This window comes from Lytechinus pictus, chromosome 1 (assembly GCF_037042905.1).
Source record: "Lytechinus pictus isolate F3 Inbred chromosome 1, Lp3.0, whole genome shotgun sequence".
NCBI classification, from domain to species: Eukaryota; Metazoa; Echinodermata; class Echinoidea; order Temnopleuroida; family Toxopneustidae; genus Lytechinus; species Lytechinus pictus.
This window is the reverse complement of record NC_087245.1, coordinates 14,615,403-14,636,772: the sequence shown is the minus strand read 5'-3', so window position 1 is coordinate 14,636,772 and position 21,370 is coordinate 14,615,403.

The window sequence follows — 21,370 nt, the reverse complement described above, 5'->3', positions numbered from 1 at the left end:
CAACTTTTAAAATATTCAAGATAAGCTCCAAGGTTAAATCCGAAATAATACAGCACTTAGGAAACGTGATTGCTACAGATCCAATTTTGACAATTGACATTTTTTTTACAATTTAAGTACCAAGTAATTTCTGACTTAAATGTTAATATAATCCATTGCTGTTTTTTTTTTTTTTTTTTTTTTTTTTTTTTGGGGGGGGAGGGGGGGGGGGTGGCGTGGGGTATCACTTCTATATTTTCAAGAATTCCATTAATCAGAGGGTCTAATGAAATACCTGGTCCTTCTTTGTGTACCCTAGTTAGTACAAACAAACTCGCCATATTGAAACGAATAGAATACATGTACATATTTTAAATGGTGCAGTGATTAAAAAAATATATATTATGTATCATGAATTGTATTGAATAGAGATCGTATCAAACCAAGTAAGCGTATATCCTATCCGGCCACTATGAATGAATGTGGTTTTAGGAGAATCCAACCAGTGACACAATGTATGTCCTGTTGCTTGCACTAAATGAATGCTACGTGCAGATACCTCGCATAGTCGTATGGCGACCCCAAACTTGAAGAAGGGCCGGGGCGGAAATATGAAAATTGACATAAAACCAAAGGGAGGGATGGTAACTACATGAAAAGGTAATAAAGGACCCAATGAGACATCCCTTCTTGGTAGCAATAGGACCTTGAACTATATACATTATGTCAAAAGCAGGTGTCCACTCCTTCACCTCAGATGACATCTGTGAAACACCACTGGTTAAATGTACTTTCATATCATATCACTGTAGCTGTGATGGTATGTACAATGATGATTGACACATACCAGTGCATAGAATCGAATTGTTGTTGTTGATTTTGTTGATGTAATGGTGAGTTGACCATCTTTAGATCTCATTAATGATGGTTACGATGAGGAAGAAGAATGTTTTCAACTAGAAAATCGTTGAGTTATACTTAGGTCTATGCAGGTAGACTTATATCTTCAATACTTTAGCAAAACGATCAGAGATACATGTATATGATTTTTTTAGAACCAATCTGTATACGTCAGCAACACCATTGTCTCTATCCCGTCATCCATCCTAAGCCACCATTCCCATCAACAATAATTATTTAATTATCTTTTCTTCTATTCCTTCTATCTATCTATCTATTATCATCATCATCATCATCATCATCGTAATCATCGTCATCATCGTCATCATCATCATCATCATCATCACAGTTCTGCCCACGAGATATATATCACCCCCATCAACTAATTCGAAACACAGCAACGAATACAGCACACTAATTATGTTTGATTTCCAAATAGGGCTAGAGTACTCATTTACAAACTGCAGTTGACATTCAGAATTCGTTTCAATTAGCACCCGATGGCCTGGACATGACACTAAAGAATTGGATGATATTGTAATTACGGTAGAACGGTGTATCGAGACCCCGGTGAAAATCTAAATTGTCGTCAACTGCAAAATGAATTAACGGTTCATGACCAGTTCAACGGTTGGTTTCATACTGTTCTGATTTATTTCTGTAGTTTTTTAACATATGTAGGCTAGGTTGAGAAAAAACGAAAAATCAGTAATAAATTGAATAAGAAAATGAGCCTGGAGTCATTCCACGACGTTAATTTGGTTATCGAGCATGTCGAGTGGTAAAATCCGCAAATTTCTTCGACAAAACAGCCCGCAAAACAGTAATCAACAATGAGCAAATATGTCGCTAGTCGTATTTCAACTTTGTTCAAATATTTTCTGTAATAATGATGCGAATGAGCAAGTGAAAAAAAATAAACTCATAACCATCATTTTCCTCGTTTTTTAGGGGGGGGGGTTAAAATCACACAGACGGTAGATGAAGAAGAAACAGAAGACTGATAAAACTCAAGCAAGAGCAAATATAAAGAAGGCAAGGAAAAACGGCGAAAGAAAAGAAAAACCAAGATGGGAAGTAGGTGAAAATTGAAAGTAAATTCAACAAAAACACTGGCGGATCAAGGGGGGGGGGGGGAACACAGCCGGCCCGTCCCCCTGAAAGGCACAATTAAATTTGTAATGTAAAAATACCGTTAAAACAGAAGTGTGCCCCCCTCCCCCCTTCGAAAAAGAAGACCTTTTTTTTTTGCTTGCCGAAATCCCCTTAATTTTTGGTTAAAAACCTTTTTTTTTTTGCTTGTCAAATTTTCCTCGGGAAAATGAGGCCCTTTCGAAAAATCCTGGATCCGCCCCTGAACACAAATATATCAGTTAATTATACAAACTGAATAGTTGTAAAAGTGCATTTTATGAAAGCGTTTATAACATGATCACTCCCAATTACTCTCTCGTCTTCGGTCACTGGTGGTGACGAATCACGAGATCAAACGAATGGATTTCACTCGTGCTTCGTCATTATTTCCGTCGTCGTCATAAGTATGCCATGAAGATCGGCATTTTAAACCCGTAATGGTTTACATCTATGTTGGAATTCTTTTAATAATTAGCATTTCTGACACTTGAATTCACAGACATGACAAGAGAAGGTTAGGTACTCGATTTATAGAGCTAAAAGCAATGGATTCCCTACTAAAGTCAGTATAAATCAGCTTTATGTAAGCGCCAAGTCAAGGTGTTAGGGGTGGTAATCTATATCCAACACTTACCCCCCCCCCCCTAAAAAAAAAAAAAACCTAAAAAATCCCCATGGTTGTAAATTTAAAAAAATGTAAAAACCTAAGTGAAAATATTGGATTGCCTAAATTTAAGAGAGCAGAGTGTGTTATATCTTTATTATGACGTCATTCGAAAAGGCGTTAGGGATTACCAATACGATTGCAGCAATCAACAACATGAAGGGACATGGGTTGATAAAATGAGAAAATTATAGGATTATCAGATAATGGTACCATCTCAAAAGTAGCATTCTATAGGCATTTGCAATCACGAAAGTGTAGGGTATGAATAAATCTTTAGAAATTCATTCCGATCAAGAAAATTGCCACATTTGCCTCAATTATGGAGGTATGCAGTGAAGAAAATTGGAAGGCCTATAACAGTTACAGAATAACGCAGGTGGTGATAGAGATGAATCGCAAGTAGGAGTGGAGGACTAATCTACATGTTCTAAGAGCCAATATGATAAGTCTGGGCCCGATTTATAAAGTTTTGGGATTGATCAAATGAGAATCAACTATGGAAATTCAACAATGTCCTATTTCTTCATGAAGGACATGTACCCATCAACCATTTGAAAACAAAGAAACCCCCAATGATTAGTCGTAGTATTAAGAAAATATTATTTTATTATTCTCACCTAGAAATTTTCATTCTGTCTCAACGAGTCTCAAACATTTCCGTTCTTTTCAGTTTTGTGAATGTGACCCAACACCTGCGACGAACTTGTTGCAATCTGTCAAAATAAAACGTAAAAAGAACAAAAATGTGTCACTCTATCATTGAATGTACCATAAATCTCCCAAGCAGTAAACACATAGGCCTACGTCCGTATTTACAATGGAATCAGTAAACATCATATACAAAAGGATCCTCCCCTTCTTGAAAAGTAATTACAAGTAAAAAGTCAACAAACGTTTCTAACCTAATGAAAGGACAGTATAATCAAGACAGTAGCCGATTCAACATCAGACCAGCCACAACTGCGATAACGAAATTCCAGGGTATCCAACGCCATATACTAAATGTGCAAAGAATACAGTTTTCCGCATGTGATATAAATTATATTTGCGTGTAAAATATGATATGGATATACTTGATTTTGTCGAAATTCGCAACTGAATATAAGATTGAGTTCGAGAAGTCTTTAGTCAGAAGGAGATATTCACTACTACTTAATTATTGTCTGATTTATACTTTTTACAAAAGGTAACACAAGCTGATTTGAATGTACACACTTCGAACATCAAAATACAGGTTTCAAGAGGCAATAGTGTTACGTTTACCGTGGAAACTAGTAAGATGAAATATGGGTTATAACATATTAACTCGGAACATACATGTACCAACGGCGCCAACCACCATCGAATTGAATTTCGAGTTTCATTTCCATTTTCATATTTTCATTTTAATTTCATAAAAGGAGAATGAACTGTGAGGAATAATCATCATCCCATTTTTCACAAATGCATACACTATCAGGTTGAGATTCAATCAATAAATGATGGTAATAGAAGTGATACGTCTCCACGGTAACTAAGAACGTGTTTGTGCTGTAACGAAGGGGTGACAGACGGGGCAGAGAAGGACATGTCGGTTATCATTACCAATGATTACCGGAGTTGTGACATACATGCTGAATGCTATAGACGAAATATTGCTACATTATAAATAGATGAAGCTTTGAAATATCACGGGAAAATCTACAATGATGTCTGTTTAACCTATCTTGGTAATGGCAAATTGATGCTATTAAGCCAGAAAGGCACATTGAAGTGTGGAGAGTAAGCAAGTCAAACATAAATAGTGAAATAAAGTGGTGAGCGCGTTGAGAGGGGATGACGGTGGTATGCGATGTGGTGTGGATATTTTTGTAAGGGTTGCAAGAGTTAAGTGGTAGATGAGTGGTGAGATTGACTGACTGAAATACATATAATTCCTTTTCAATCGGGCCAAATTAGCAAGTATAAACAAGACTACGAAGTCAAGATCAGTAAGCTTGCACCTGATGACGAAAGCAGATACAGGAAACGGAAAGCCCTCTAAAGAATGTTCCTTGAAAAATCGGTTGTAAATGTTTTTCAATTTCTCAACTTCATGGCCACCTACATGCATGTACCAATCTGTGAGAGTGGTAACATCTTTGTCACTGCACATTAATTCATCTACAAAATACCCAAGTCAAGGATCTAGGTTGAGCAAATAGACAACCCCCCAGGGAACCAGATGTCACTGTCTGAGTGGGTCCGACGGCACAGGTCTATAGCTTAATCGAATGTTAGGAATGGATTACATGAAAGTCAACATGAGATTATATTCCAAGGGGGGCTGAGGCATCTTCAAATGCATCCAAGATGCGTTTCGTGATGACGATGATTCGGAGTTTAAAAGGAAAGCGGTCTACGCGGATTAATCAACATTAATCCTTGATCCCAATCCTGACACAAATAAGTCCATAGGCTCACATGCTTAACCCATTCAGAATCTTGGTAGCCTTATGGCTCTCTACTTTTAAGCAGGGTATAATCACCAAACGAAAACATCAAATTAATATCTTCGACTGATATGAACATATTAATACGAGTTGAATCTTACGAAAGTATTCATTTTGCCACACAATACCCAAGTAAAGAATTTGACAAAAATCAATGTAAAACACGTTCCATGGATTGAATGTACGATGTGGCGGGAGTTTGTGTGGGTGGGATTGGTGGTGCGTGGGGATTTGTTTATGCAAAAGGAGAGATAGCGAGCCAGAGGGGAGCAAGCACACACGTGAGAGCCGCTGGCTAAATTGGGAAAGTGACAAATATGTCGGGTTATTTCAAAGAAATACCGTCGCCGAGTCATGTTGCAAAAAATCAACAAAATACCTGGCTCTTGGGATTACGGGTAAACTTGAACTACATGTGGAAATGCATGAAGTCAACCCGTCTGGTTTGCTCCGAGTGCTTAATAAGGACATACAACACCAAATCGGTATATTTAAGTGTCGTATTTTACCCGAGGGGTAGAATCATTGCTGGCACAAGGAACAGATCGATGATTTAGAAGACCCGATCAAAACCTCACGCCATCTTGGACAATTCAAAGAGATAAGCCATTAATATTCTCTTTTTTGTCGCTATGTTGAAGACATGTAACTGATCAACTAGTTCTAAGGAATGTTTCCCTAGAGTTTTTTTTTCTTCATATTATCAAGATTCATTATTTTGGAGACCCAATAGAATAAAACTAATCCCTAAATAATTGTGGATTTCGAGGATTTTTTATGAATAGAATCCCGTCGGGCTGCTGCCCACTGCGTAGAGTAGGCCTATTCAGGCAAAATGATAATGTAACTATATAATCTATGGTTGTCATATTGCTAAATAAGAGAAGTATAACAAGGTAATGTGATTGTTTAGTTGATAAAGAGAGATAGATAGAGAAAGAAAGATGTGGAACGAGATTGAGAGAGGTGGGTGAGAGACTAGCGGAAGCGGGAGAAATATGGAAAGACAGAAAGGAGTGGGGAGAGATATGGGGAGATGAACAGATTTTCATTTTTATAGAGAGATTCAGAGGGAGAGTGAATAACTATATGAAGTGAAACAAGTTTGCACAACATTTGTATTATACACAGAGGTGATCATCCAATCAATAATCAAATAAACATCATGAATAACGACGAGCATGACTTTAACTCTACTCAGGGATTAAACCTTTGTACTTTTATACTGAAAATTAAAGATATCTGTCAATAAAACCTTTATTTTTCCAACAACTTTACCGTCGACTTTTCTTGCCTTATTTCCACATGTTTGAAGCTATTATGCCACATCATGGGTGAGCAAACCTTATATCCGCAGAACGATGTATAGGCTGATTATGTTTGCAAAAGTTAACGATATTTTTCATGGTAGGATAGTCAGGCGTTAAAATCAATCTCACCAATGGGAAGTCATCGAACTCCCGGTGAGAAAATATTGAAAGAAAATTTTGAAGGTTTGGTGGACGGGAAAATTTTATTTCATGGACAAGTCTTCTTAGGAGTCGAGAAGAAAACAACGAGTGCTGACCTAAGTAACATACATAGACCCTTTTCTAGTTCTGTACATGGAAAAATTGACCTTCGCCAAGAATTACAGGCCTATCTGCCTAAAGTCTAATACTTTTTTTTATCATTCTATACTGTTACAATCGTTTGATATTGTTTTTCTTTATGAATTAAGTAAGACCATGTAATAGGCAGTTTGTTCCCTGATCAAAAACTCATTGGTGGATTAATTTTCAGAATATTTTTAAAGGAAAATGAGTTTAGATTATTTTCTATCCTACTCTGTAGAGTAATATTTCCATAAATATTATTAGAATTAAAAGCTTAACTCAATGGGCTGACAAAGATATTAAGACGCTTGTTTCTCACGACCAAATCGACCCCTGTACCACAATATAGCAACAAAAATATTGCTGCTGACGAAGGGAGTCCAATATGGCCATGTCAGTTTGCTTATACTTGACATTGACTTCAATGCTTCCTTATCAAAATGATTGGGCAATGAATGCTTAGTCATTATTGACCTTTGTAATATTAAATATCACTGAATATCACAGTGAAAATCCAATTTATTATCGTGATAAATTCCATACACATATTTATTTATGCATCAGGTATAACAACGCTGAAGTGAACGTCCCTAAGAATTTCTCTCAAGAAATTTTGCACGTCTGCAACAAAGGAGTTATTAAAGTTTTCTACTTTTTAAAAGTTCAAGTTCTGAACGAGTATGCTTAATTAAATACGACCTGGGATATGTTTGTACTAACAACAACTTAGTGTGCCAAGTTGTCACATTCTCATGAAAACAGTGGGTTGAAATCCATGATGTCTTGTTAGAATGCATGGCGGGAAGTGCATAATGTCAATATCAGAGTCATATTTCCAGTGACAATAGCCTGTTTTTAGAGCTCCTTGAAATATTATGATCCCTTTTTTTCCTATTCGGAAACAAGTTTAGAAGGAAGTTTCATAATGAAAAAAAAAAACCGTACAGATTCATTTGCGGAGGCAGATAAGAGGGACAGCGCTGATAACAAAGATAATTATACAGCCCCGGTCGTACTGTCTTGTGTTTTTGTAACACCTTTTTTTGAAGTCACGTTGTCAGATTTTGAGTAACAATTACCTTTTATGACATGATTAAGCTAAGATGATTCCATGATTTAAAGCGTGTCATCTCAACAATACTGAATTTCCTTCGAATCTCAGATTTCGCGCCTCATTGACAGAATATGTCCAAATTATACATTTTTAGCAATATCCATTGTAGGTATAAGTCTTATAATTGTAACAAGTGTGAGCAGGATGGTATTGAAGACGTGGTGACGAAGTAGGGTGACGAAGACGGTCAACTGTAGAGATCACAATTCTGGTAAAACTTAAATAAAAGTAAAGTAAAATTAATAAAGCGAGTGGATAAATAATATCGTAAATGTGAAGGCGTGTTTGTCCTCTCCCTTCAATGTTTGATTTTGTGACAAAAATGTTGTTTCTAATGCTCTGCCACGGACAAATCGAGAAGCATAACAAAATATATATCGAGGACTATTTCCTAACATTTTTTTCTGTGGCTAACAATTCATGCCTAAAAATTTAGCTCATACCATTTTTCAATAGCGCAAAGCGCGGGAAATTTACTCATTAACGCGCCAGATTAAACAATCGTAGGCCTACTTTGACCGTGAGGAATGTCAATTATTATGCCATACTCGCGTTACTTTACTTCCGTTATACTTGTTAATCTTATCATGGAAATAAAACTTCTCATGAATTTGCCCCAATATAAAAACAAATATGTAGGTCTATTATGTTGGATATTGTAACCTGTAACTTGGCATGGGCCGTGAGAGTTTATTCATGTCAGTTAAATGAATAAAAGAAACAAGGGGTATCACGAAACAAAACAAAACAATAATGTTATCTCTACTTACCTACATGGTGCGTGAAGCTGGTTTCGTTTGTAAGCGTAATATACGTAACATTCATGTAATGGCCTACATGGGGTGATACACGTGTTATATAATAGTGACCGACTATATGTGAGGCCTTAAGATTCCTCCAGACTGTACTTACATGAAGGGATTTAAACAATAATGACTGGTGTTTGTCACATCTTACAATTTAATACAAAGGACTTCATCGATCCAATAAAACATCACAATAAAACCAAAGTGTAATTATGCGTAACGGCAATAATCTACTTCGAGGAAAGCTGCAAGGTAGATAGAGGTATGGCAAAAGAGTGACGCGTGTTATAAACATCTGCAACAAAAATACAGAAGTGGCCAAGTGGGTACGTAGAATTAACCTAACCAACAGTGGATAATTTTTCATAAGTTACTTTAAAACCCCTATATTCTAATTTTGTATGTGAATTAATTTTTCTTTGTAAACGTATATATTGTGGTAATTACCTTTCTGCAAACTCTTAATTGGTGTTTGCAGAAATTTCACTTAAGTGCAGACTGTGGAATGCTGAAGGTACACAACGTAGTGAATATAGGCTGAATGTTGACAAGATAAAAGATACATTCAGGGGGAAATAAATCTAATTAATTTACTATGGGATTACAAGAAAGTAATTAAACTATACTTGATTGAAATAAATGAGTAACCCGTAAAAGACTTTAGTTGTATATCCCCATATTATACATATATATATGTACCAACGTTATTGTGTAAATACGAGCAAAAATGAACCTTTGAATAGTGCACCAAGAACCGACAAACTCCATGAATGATAATAAAGTTTATCATTTCACAATTAATATTTTCCCAGTGTTGACTACATTTTAAACTTATCCAGCATGACGAACATATTACATATTATATGAACGTAAGCTAGAAAGACGCCAGAAAATGTGTCCTCAATAGTTTGTTTGCTTACAAGCAGACCAGTGCAACCGACCTGTAATTTAACAGGTTGGTTTTACAACTATGGGCCAATGACCCTACACTGACAAAATGGGAATATTCAATTAAATGTCTCAGCTTATACATTTAGAAAATAAAATGTACTTAGACTATTTCATGAAGGCCTTTTAATAAGAAATAAGATGTGAATAAACGAGATTTAAGCTCCCTATGGATCCATCAGCATTCAGTCACAATTCAAAATCCAACCCTTTATAATTACTAATGACTCCAAATATACTGATTAACTCCTAAAAACCCTATTTGGACAATCGGAAATTTTCACTTACAACTTTTATTACCATAAATAACACGAAATAAGCCAATATTAAATTATCAAGTCTCCATTAAGAATGTCTGTCGGTACATCAAAAGAACGCAAGGCAAGCATCAAAGGTCTATATCTCTCTTATATTATTCATATCTGTGTATAATCAATAAATTGTATTTTTTTCAGTTGAATACTTCTAATTGCAGGGTTCTTGTCTAAAGGATTAATCCGCCACAACACCAAGTTCATTCAAACAAGGAAAAATAAATCAAATAACTAAAATAAGCAAGTATAGCACTTAAAACTTCACAAAAATGGGGTATTGAATAAGAAATTTTAGGCGTTTTCAAGTATTTCCATTATAGAGTTTATGTGCACATAAATGGTAAAATGCCAATATGGGAGCCGCAGATGTCATACACCCACTGTAGTTGGTATTTTATGATATGAAGCATCAAATGCTTCATTATCTTTTTTTTATACAGATTTTTAACAGTAGAGAGGAAGTCCATAAAGTCATTACAAATCATGAAGACAAATTTACATTTTCCATGAGAAATCCAACAAAGGTTTCCACTATTGGAAGAAAGAAAAGAAATATTCGATAATTTATTTAATCAATACAAAAGAAATAGTGACGCCATCCGTTTCTTCTTTTGCACATCGCACAAGAAGTGCATATCAAAATTTTGTGCCCCAAAATACAATTTTAATATGCAAGAAATTGCTTATTTTACATCCGATTTTGATGAAATCTACAGTGATGAACTTATTTGATTTTCTGTTATATTGAAACAACATTTTTCACGCTTTACTCTTCCATGTCTTCTCGTAATAATACCCTTCCTGGTAAAAAAAAAACAGATACATTTTTTTTTTGGAAATTGTCGTGAAGCCATAAAAACCCGTCAGAAACCTATGGTACGTACATGTACTTCAGTATTACCATACCAATTCATTTCACTATACATTGATTTTGACTAAACCATTTTGGGCGGTGTATCAAAGGCTTTGGAATAGATGCTAATAAACAGATTAAAAATGCTTGCAATAAACACAAGTCGACCAAATTTCCCTCCTTTATAGCAGCACAACCTAACAACCAATTTTTGGCTTAACTTATGGCAATATCGATTTGAGACCCTTTAGTTTTTCTTAATCCCTGGTCTAAACTGACATAGAGACGCCATTATTTTTGTTTCGTTATAAAAAGTATACTTGCACTATATTGGAAAAATCAATCTTGATTAGAATGGAATGTACAACTCGACATCCTTTTATAACGTCAGTCATCGACTGGGTATATTTATTTTATTAATCCTTAGTCAATACCTTGGTAAATGAAGGCATTTTCCTTGATTATTGGTGTCATTTACGGGATGTGTTAATGAAACTATCGATTTGCAGTTTCACCTTTTATCGAATTGTGATTATGGAAAATACATTGAACACGTTACAACATTCATCCATTCAAATTGACCGAGTAAAGTGGTCAGATGTATACTAGTATTCTTTTGATTTTGTTTACTATTTGCTTATAATATTATTGAGATAAAAGCCTATTACAGCTAGAAAATTGTAAAAATAACAGGACATAATCAGCTTTTCCATCTAGTAGATATGTTTATCGTTTTCTAACTAAATTTTTTTTGTTTAGAGACACCATGAAATAATTTAAATGATTTTGAAAGACATGTGCAAGAGTTTATGTTTTTCAAGTAAAATATGGCCTCTCTGGTCGATGGAAATAATTCCCTTGGCTGATATGTCATAGCGGAAGTGATATTAAACGAATATTGGTAAGTTGGACCAGGGATTAAAAGAATGATTAAACTTTATCATGATTAATACGGTCATTGTATAAATAAAACATTCACTGAGTTTAGGCTGGATGGTAGATTATTGGATTCTTGTTTATTTATTCCTGTTTACTTTACTTTATTCTATTTTATTTCGTTTTATTATATTGTAATTTATTTAATTTCTATTCACTTATCCATTTATTCATTCATTCATTTATTTATCTGTTTGTTTATTTATATATTTATTTATTTATTCAATTTTTTTATTCATTTATTTATTTATTTTTTGGTGGGGGCGTGTCCCAAAATCTTTGAAATTGCATTTAGACATCAACTTACTTAATTAAATTTTTTAAACCTATTATCCTCCCCCAAACATTTCTGTTAACAATTTGACATATACATTTCTTTTTATTCGGAGGAAGGTGGGTGGAGGTTCGGGAGAAAGTTGAATTAAAATAAATGGCAAATGGAAAGGACAATCTCTAACGTACTCAACACCGGAAGTAAATTTGATATAAATAGTGAATTAAATCAATCATTGCTTACCTTCCATTTCGTACATTTCAAATAACCAACACCATATGTATTTCAAAAAACATTTCTTTTTTAACCAAAGTCTCCAGAGAATGATAGTTCGCACTCAAAGTGGTTGACCTTTAAACAACCTATTTCGTCCCCTAACTTTATCCCACATCCTAGGTCAATACCGACCATTGGATGTCGGGCAAGGTCTTAAAGAGCAGGTGTGGAGTTTACAAAGTTCAAGACCGTGATTTAAAAAGCGTCAAGAGCGCGTTCACATCGGCTTACTTTCAAGCGTGTTGATGACCAAAACATTGTACAGCGACGTTCAAATTTAATGAGAGGTCAAGAACTCTTATCTGCAGCAGATAGCAATGTGAACGAAGGGACGTCTGGTTGGGATTATAATATTCCCACACGTCAATATGCCCTTTGGCGCAATAAGGGAATTGCAAAAAATTGTGTCACAAATTATTTGTAAAGAAACACCTTGCAATATTTGCGGACATGTTGGTCATTTTAGGGATGGCGGAAGGCAAGATTTCAAATCTCTTCAAACCATCAAGCCACTTAATAATATTGTTGGAAAATTTTATTCTTAAGCGTGTTATTTGGACGTCCCTGACCCCAGTCATCTATTCATTTTTATTCACAAATATTGTAATACAGTTTTACAAAAATCCTCCTTGGTCCATATCTCGTATTCACAGTTTTTCATTGACATTTTAAACAATCTCCATCGCGTTGAATAAACATTAATTCGGAAAGAGCCACCCATCCACTATAGGTTTCAACTGGGGAACTGAAACCAAACCGAAGTAGCTATATTGGCTCCTTTAAAGTTTCCGCGAACAAATGAATGCGACCACATACAAGTTGATTGCATCTTTATATCGCAATTCCACGTTATTGGGAAGCGAATATATATAATATCAATATTCCCTATGACGCCATTGCGGGGCAGCAAAAGGACATATCTTCAAGTTGTCGTAAATATGAACGTAAATATATAGAGGGGGTTTTCATGATACCCCATTACAACTGATACCGATATAAAATAATCGGATATCACTCGTCTATATTACTCTCAATATTGCATTCGTTTCAGAAAATGGGGGGAAATGATGAAATATCAGTTTAAATGAAAAGAAAGGATAAGTATGATAAAGGGAGAGACTTAAAAACCAGTTTCATCAAAATCTGCATGAAATGACAAAGTTGAGAATGAACATTTGGAAATATTGACTTTTTTGGCAGTTATTTAGCTATGTTGCTTTAAGATTGATTGTTTTTTTGTTTGGCATCGATAATATTTTGAACGAAAAAAAAATCATGTTTTCTTCATTAAGATCTCTCGAGATACAGCTTGACCCTTGAACTTAAGAGAATGGAATATGTATTTGATAACTTACGCTGAGTTCACACAAAAAAACAAAGGGCATGCAGCAGACACAAAAAGTGGCAGAGTGGAACTGGCGGAGGGGGGGGGGGGTGGTGGAGACAGAATGGCGGAGGTAAAAATGACAGCTCTGGGTAAAAATGGCAGAGGCAAAAATGGCGGGAGTGTAAAAATGGCAAAGGCAAAAACGCACTTCTCAACCCATGCAATAAAATTCTCCGAGAACGAATAACTTCAAATAACGATGGTTATAACTTCATATTAGCATGGCAGCAAATCTATCACTGTCTAATACAGTTGGAGATGATACCTATGTCAATATTAATCAAAATATTGATTAAAATAAATGGTCGTAAAATAGAATTACCAAGGGTTAAAACGGTGAGTGTTTCATTTTTAATGAATGACTTTAGAACTATTATTTGTTATGCAAACATTATAATTTGACTCACTTCTGAAATGTAACCAACACCCACATAAAAATCAACCACGAAGGATCATCCAGAATTATTAGTAATATAAATAGTTAAGGTCATCATAAATTTTGTAATCCTAACCATAATGGCGTATTTCAACTTCAAGATATACACCCCCTGTGGATTGTGTCCTTTCGTTTACAAGAAGTGTTTGTCCACCAATGTCATGCTCAGTTTAGTAAAATAAATCACACCCAGACAAGAGAAAGGTAACAACTGCTACTTTTTTCATGGGCCACTAATTTCCCAATTTCAGAGCTATTTTATTCTCAGTTTAGCGAGTTTATTACCTTGGACCGGCTCGGAAACTGGGCCATTATCGCTATCAAAAAGCGCCATAATGATCCGTGATGGTGACAAGTGGTTCTTAGCGTCACTTGGAGCGGAAAATTATGATTCCAGTCAACTTGGATGAAATGGGGCCATTTAGTAATGACACGACAGATCAATTGTATAATGACTATCTCGAAATAAACAGAAACAAATCAATAAGAACAGTATGGATCAATGTTAAATGTTCATATTGAAAAGGCGGAGGAACGAGTGAAGATTAATGTGTTCACCAATTACGGTTTTATCAAAGAATAATTACAAATGCAAGCACATGTTCGGTGCATTAATTCTTTGTGAAAGTATAAGGCGGGGTATATAAAGATCCTTTAGCTATCATGAAATCTCACAACATCCAACATCCAATTGCCACTTCGTCTATTTCCAACTCGTCCACTCATCACATGGTCTACCTTCATTTAGTCTACTGCCATTCCGTTCATCAACATTTCGTATATAACAACCATTTCGTCCAATCATCACTTCGTCTAATCACCAGTTCGTCTATGACCATTACGTCTTATAACTAGTTGGTCTAATATCGATTTAATTTTCATTCATTCCGCCCAATTAACACTTAGTCCAATAATGGCTATTGGACCAACTGGTTATTAGACGAAATGGTGAGTGGACGAAATGGCATTTAGCCATGTGGATAGAAGACGAAGTGATGATAGACCAAATGATAGTAGACGATAGGGCCTATACCCTTTTCACTCCCCTGCATATTTCAATCACTGGTTATTTGTTGCTGAAATGGAAGGATTTAATTTTCTCTCTCCTCTTCATTATCATGATTATTGTTCGATAAATCCATTTTAATTGTAGCCCATGTTGAGGAGAGACTGATGACTGATGATGTTGTTTCCTTTAATGGGGGCAAGGGGTATAGGGGCCGCCTCCGCCAAACCTTCCAGTTGTTGAATTGAAGTCACCGAATGAACCCCCAAATGGCTCACACGCGTTAATATGACAACTCCTTGGAAATGAAAAAGGCCCTGACAATCGGAATAAATGTGAATTTCATGAGCGAAGGGTGACATTATAAACTGCAAATAGAATGATAAATTGCGCTGGCATGCTCTGCAATCTGAACCACGGACATGACATTAATCACCGTTCTGAATTAGTAAGATTTGTATTCAACCACAAACAAATTAATAAAGTGGGCAGCTTAATATAGACAAAAATAGATCAATTGCACGATGCATAAAATGACATACGATATCATTTTAAATAACAAATATTTTACCTCGTAAATTTAGATTAACATTTCTTGGTCAACAGACAACCGTTATTGAGGGATGATGTATGAGGCTCCACAAAAATAATTTAAGGCCTGTTCCTTTTTGTTGATTATTGCTCGCATTGTAAATATTGTATTTGCACCGAATATCTTGGGATATCTGGTAGATTGCGAAATTAAAAAAAAATGATTAATTAAATATATATTTCTCCTCTTCTTGGTACAAACCTCCGTGTTTTTTTTTTTGGGGGGGGGGTTGCCCACCCCTCCCCCCAAAAAAAAATTATAAATGAGTATATCGCTCACGCTACTGGTTTGGATAAAACATTACAAAAATAATTTGGTTTTAAAACCGATAATAGAAAAAGAACAGGAAACAACAATTCTGCGTGAATATTACTCATCTGGATAAAATAACGTAGTAATTTGTACGCACCTTTAATCTTTACGCAAACAGTCGTGATCACATGAATGATTACTTTATGTTGTGAGTTAAGAACTCGAGGTGGTATTTTATAATCCCGTTGTTTGGCAAGCCGCTTTGCGTATACAAGGTATACATGAATGATAGGGATGTAAACTGGTACCAACTAAACACAACACTATCCTTCACACTGAAGAGCTCTTCGGAAATAAAAGGTTTCAGTCTTTGATTGTTCTTTATATCTTAAAACACGATTCACTGACCTGAACCTTTCTATGTACACCCTGTTTAAAAAAACCACTTCAAGAGTTTCTAGATCGACACCAGACAAAAGAGTCGAGTTTTCTGTTTTCCCTCAAACCCCTTCAGATCACACGATTTTTCGGGTAGTATTCGTTTCTTTTGTTGGATGTAATTCGAGAGTTCACCTGCAGAAAGAATTTCCCTTTTATCTTCGGGCCAACGACTTTCATCAATTCTCCCTTTTTACCAAGAGTAGTGATATATCTTGTCAAAATTAGTGCGCGATCATATATCAAATTCATTTCCAACACAACAACGTATAGCAGTACAACTTTGCTGCTATTCCTTTTTTTTGTACGTCATAAAAAGATTGTCTCTTGATATGACGCGAAAACCTCACAAATTACCATTTTTCTTTACCATTACCATTTTTTCATTTCTATTGTAGAAACAAGAGTGATATTCCAGCAGTCTGTCAATATTGCAGCTGAATTTCACATCCAGCATGTCCAAAATGAATATTTGAATGGGAATCTCTAAATGTGACCATTACTTTATACCCAACCATTCAGAATGGTTCAGAATATGGAGATTTTGGCAACACCCCTTCGCCCGAAACAAAAGTTGTAATCTACTGCTAATATTGAAATTCAAATTAGCGCTTGTTTAATTTCCAACATAAATTTTAACATTTTCCAGGAGTAAACATAACAAATGATAAGAGCAAACTATCAAACATTATCAATATAGGTTTGAAAGGAAGGGATCCACTATAAATATCCTAGAGACTCGAAGAAAATACATAATTGGGCCCAATTTTCAGTCTATTTGCTATAGTATAAGCGCGCGCTCCACTTTTCAGTGCCTCGAGAGAATAGAATACAATAATAATACATAACTAGGTCACCGTTACAATGGACAGTAACTCTTTGTGAATGCTTTATAATTTAACCTTTGAGGTATACAAAAAAGTTGTGTGGAGTCATTTCAATTTAATGAAAGTTGTTGATCGTCTGATAAATTGACGGAAAATACGAGGATATCGTTATTTTCATCGTCTGAACAATGTTGAAGGTTCATTATATCAGATAATGAGAGTTAATGAGAAGGTACGATTCGTTATACCTGAAGTCATGGTTTTAGGACCAGTTCCAAATCCACTGCAGGGCGGGGCCTATATTTCTGTAAAAAAATGCTATAAATGGACTATGCACTTCTTACTGCAGCAAAAAGAATATCGCGTTTTTTTAGTTTTAATTTATGTCAGATTTTCACATTACCACAAGAAGCATTGCATGATAGTCATTATGACTACGTTATGCAGCAAACCATAATAGCGATAATCACAAATGAGGTTATTTTGTTCACTTACTTTGATTCCTCGGAAATGCATTAAGAGACACCATGTTGAGGGAAGATCAGAAAGTGAAATGAATAGAGTCAATTAATATTGCCCTGCAATCAAACCATTTAGAAAGAATAAATAGTGGAACTTTTTTTTTCAAAAACTAATGTAGGGCCAATTCATTTCAAAGGGCAGAATAGTAAATAATAATAAAACAAAGTCGGTCATTACCTTATGTAAGATCCATTGATAGCTCTCAATATCATTGGAAATGTCAAATGGAAGTTCAAAGTTCAACGTTCGAGGTCAAAGTTCAATCCCGGTTAATGAATCGTCGAGTCGACTTTCTTTCCAATCAAGGACAAACCGTTTAAATTTCGTCATTTGATAGCCACGTGTTTTTTGTGAGGTTCATCAACTGGAACACTGTACAGATTACGATTTTTATACCCTTTGGAAAGTAGCGAACGACTAGTAAATTTGTATTTCAAACATATCTGTCACGTAAAAGTAACATTTACTGAAAAGAAAAAGCAACTATATACAATATATCAATGATACCTACATTGAACATTAACTTTGGATGAAATCTTATTTGTTCAGGATGACAGGGGAAAATGTGATCCTCATTAAATTAAGACAAATATCAAGAAACAGTTCTACAAATACGTATTACACAACTGCATAGATATTTTTTGTATCTGTCTTCTCATTTGGTTTCGATATGCCCCGATTCCTAGACGAATATCCGGTTTAAGTAACTAATCTTCTTTTTTATGTTTTGATCAAAGATTACTTCATTCGGGTCCTCTTGTTTAAACAGTATGTGTCGTATCTTCACTCCGGGAAAATACAAATGTATAAGAGTGAAAATTTTCAAGATTTTCAACGGTCTTATGGAGAATGATAGATAATACAGTCTATAATGTAAATATTTAAATCATAAGACTAACCCACGTGACTTAATTGACGTGTTTTGACGTCACCAAGTGACGCCAGGGGAGCATTTCATCAACATTTTTGTCTGACAAGTTGCCAGATCTGACAACTTTCCTTGATTTTGATTGGCTGAGAGGCACTGTTACTATGGTAACTGTCGGATAAAACAGGACTTGTTGGATAAAACTTCTGACAAGTCCTTTGATGAAACGCTCCCCATGATATGCAATTTGTTCAATTGATACTCCAGCATGTTCCGGAAACGCGGGTGAGGTGGAGTATACAGAAAGCATACAAAATGCTAAGTACTAAACAAACTTACAAAGATTCAAACGAATGATTCTGAATCGGTACAAACAAAACAAACCAGAGAATGGTTTACTTAAAACCAATCAAACATGAAATATGAATTATCATTTAAAAAATTCAGAAAGGGAATTTTTGTATTAAAAGAGCTTTTTATTTCAGAGTCATAAAATCAAACCACCATGAAAATTGTTTTGTTTTCAAATCACATAAATCATTCATTTGTCAATTTAGGATAGGAGGAAACAATGTTTAGAAAAAAAAGACTAGTGTGAACTAGACCACAAGGAACTACCCTGGAAAATATGTATTCATCCTGTTTATGATTCACTTAGATCAATCAAAATACACAAGGAAACGTTTGGTGTGGTACAGACATTTGAAATGGGGAGAAAAATATCAAGAAATCGTTGAATTCCCGTTAGCGATGTATTCTATAGTAGTGCGTCTATACTACGAGGTTCCAACTGTTTGTAAACATTGTGTAAAAAGATATTTGACCTTGGGTACATTAGTGACATCATTGTTGTATATCTGTAAATGTCCTTACTGCTTAATAAATAAATGTGAACGAACTACTTTTGGAACCAACAACAACGCGGCACTGAAGAAGAACATCACTCCCAAGGTCATCGCCGAACACAAACATCATTGAGAACATAGCAAGGAGCGAGCGAAACTGGCGAGCTGATAATGAGGTGGACCAAATTAAGGCTTCAGTATCTGTACTATCAGTTGCTTTGCTGAACTACGACGGCCACTCTGTCAAAATTGTTTAATCATTCCCTGGACAAGACGGTTACTCCCCTCTAATAACCATGATCAAAACAAAATAACCATCTAAACTAGAAAAACTCTTTCTTCCATATTGCATTGTCATCAAAACGATGCTCAACACAAAATAAAGAATTATCCATGAAAAATAAGGGCGTAGAATAACAATGGACAATGAATTCCGACGTCATATTCCTTTTGATGGGTGTTCTATTCTCACGATACACGACCACTACTTCTCACATTTGTCACAAATTTGAAAATGAAGTTTCATGGTCAATAACAATAAAATAACAATTGGTCTTTCTTATTCACTTCAGGTGTAGTTTGTTTCTCGAATCGGTTGGCATAAAAAACTATTTTCTTTTTTTTTTGCATCCCATCACAGTCAGCGTACAATTCGATGATTTATATCGACTTGTAAATCTGAATTCGAATTGATTGTCAATATTGGCATTGTTAAATCTATTTACAATAACTTATCGTATTTTTAAAGCTATGAATCAAGCTTCTGGACTTTCTGGGATAAATGGACAAGACACTTAAGATTAAAAACATTGTTTATAGAGAACTAGATTATTTTTGCACCGGATATATAACGTGCTTAACAATTTTACTGACACAGAAGATTTTACCTCCAACTTTTTTTTTATTCAAACGTGTCATGACGCCAACTTTAACATGTCTCAGCTCTCCGCTTCCACCTCTGTCTTCATTGACATTTTCTCAGTTTTCTTAAGATAAATATCACCTTAAAAGTATATGTATTTACATGTAAGGATCGTGCATTGTCCCCCTTTTTTGTTGCTGCCATTTTGAAGGTTTCCCCGGTTGTTAATGTTTCCTACACATACTTATCCTAGGATTTATCTTCGCTTGCCAATGTTCCTACAGTACATTTTTAGTCTGGTTAAGAGGATTTGTACATACTAGATTTCAAAGAGAGGGAAAGTCTACAACTCCTTAAGCATCCACAAACAATCTACTTCCATTTCTTCTACAAAATTAGGGAATTTACAAGGTTTATTTTTGAAGGATGGGTTTCAGGTGGTGGGGCCCAATATTTTCCTTATTTATCCTTACATAATCACCAATTATATGCCTATTTTTCTTCCTGATCCCCCTACATGTACCTAGAATGCTAGTGCATCACATAAATTGAAAAAGACTCTGTAAATCACTGTACACTAATCAGGAACAAATTAATTTGCTTAGATAAAGTTAATTAGCCATTTACAAATAAACAAAAACACAACAGATATGCAACTTATAATTAAAATATTTTTTTCCGAAAACAAGGAACTGTGTGAGAAATGTAAAGGAACCGTATGCTTCAATATTGTTGAAACACTGCATTCAAGACCTAATCATTGACAGGGTGTTCATCAACAATCATACGAAGTTACCCCCCCCCCCTCCTCCCTACACACACACCCATTCGCGAAAGCTACCCCAGTTGCACTGTGCGGCGTTCTAGGTTTTGTTTGTACATCAACCAGTTAAATGTATTTGAATATATATACATTTTAATGGCGAAATGAAGAAGACAAATGTTATGGCGAACGAGGGGTGGATACTGTATACAAAATGTACTACTTTTCAAATGATTGAACAATCAGAAGGCCCCAATATAAATATTTGATCGAAAGTTAAATCCAGAAAAAAAAAATAAGTTGAA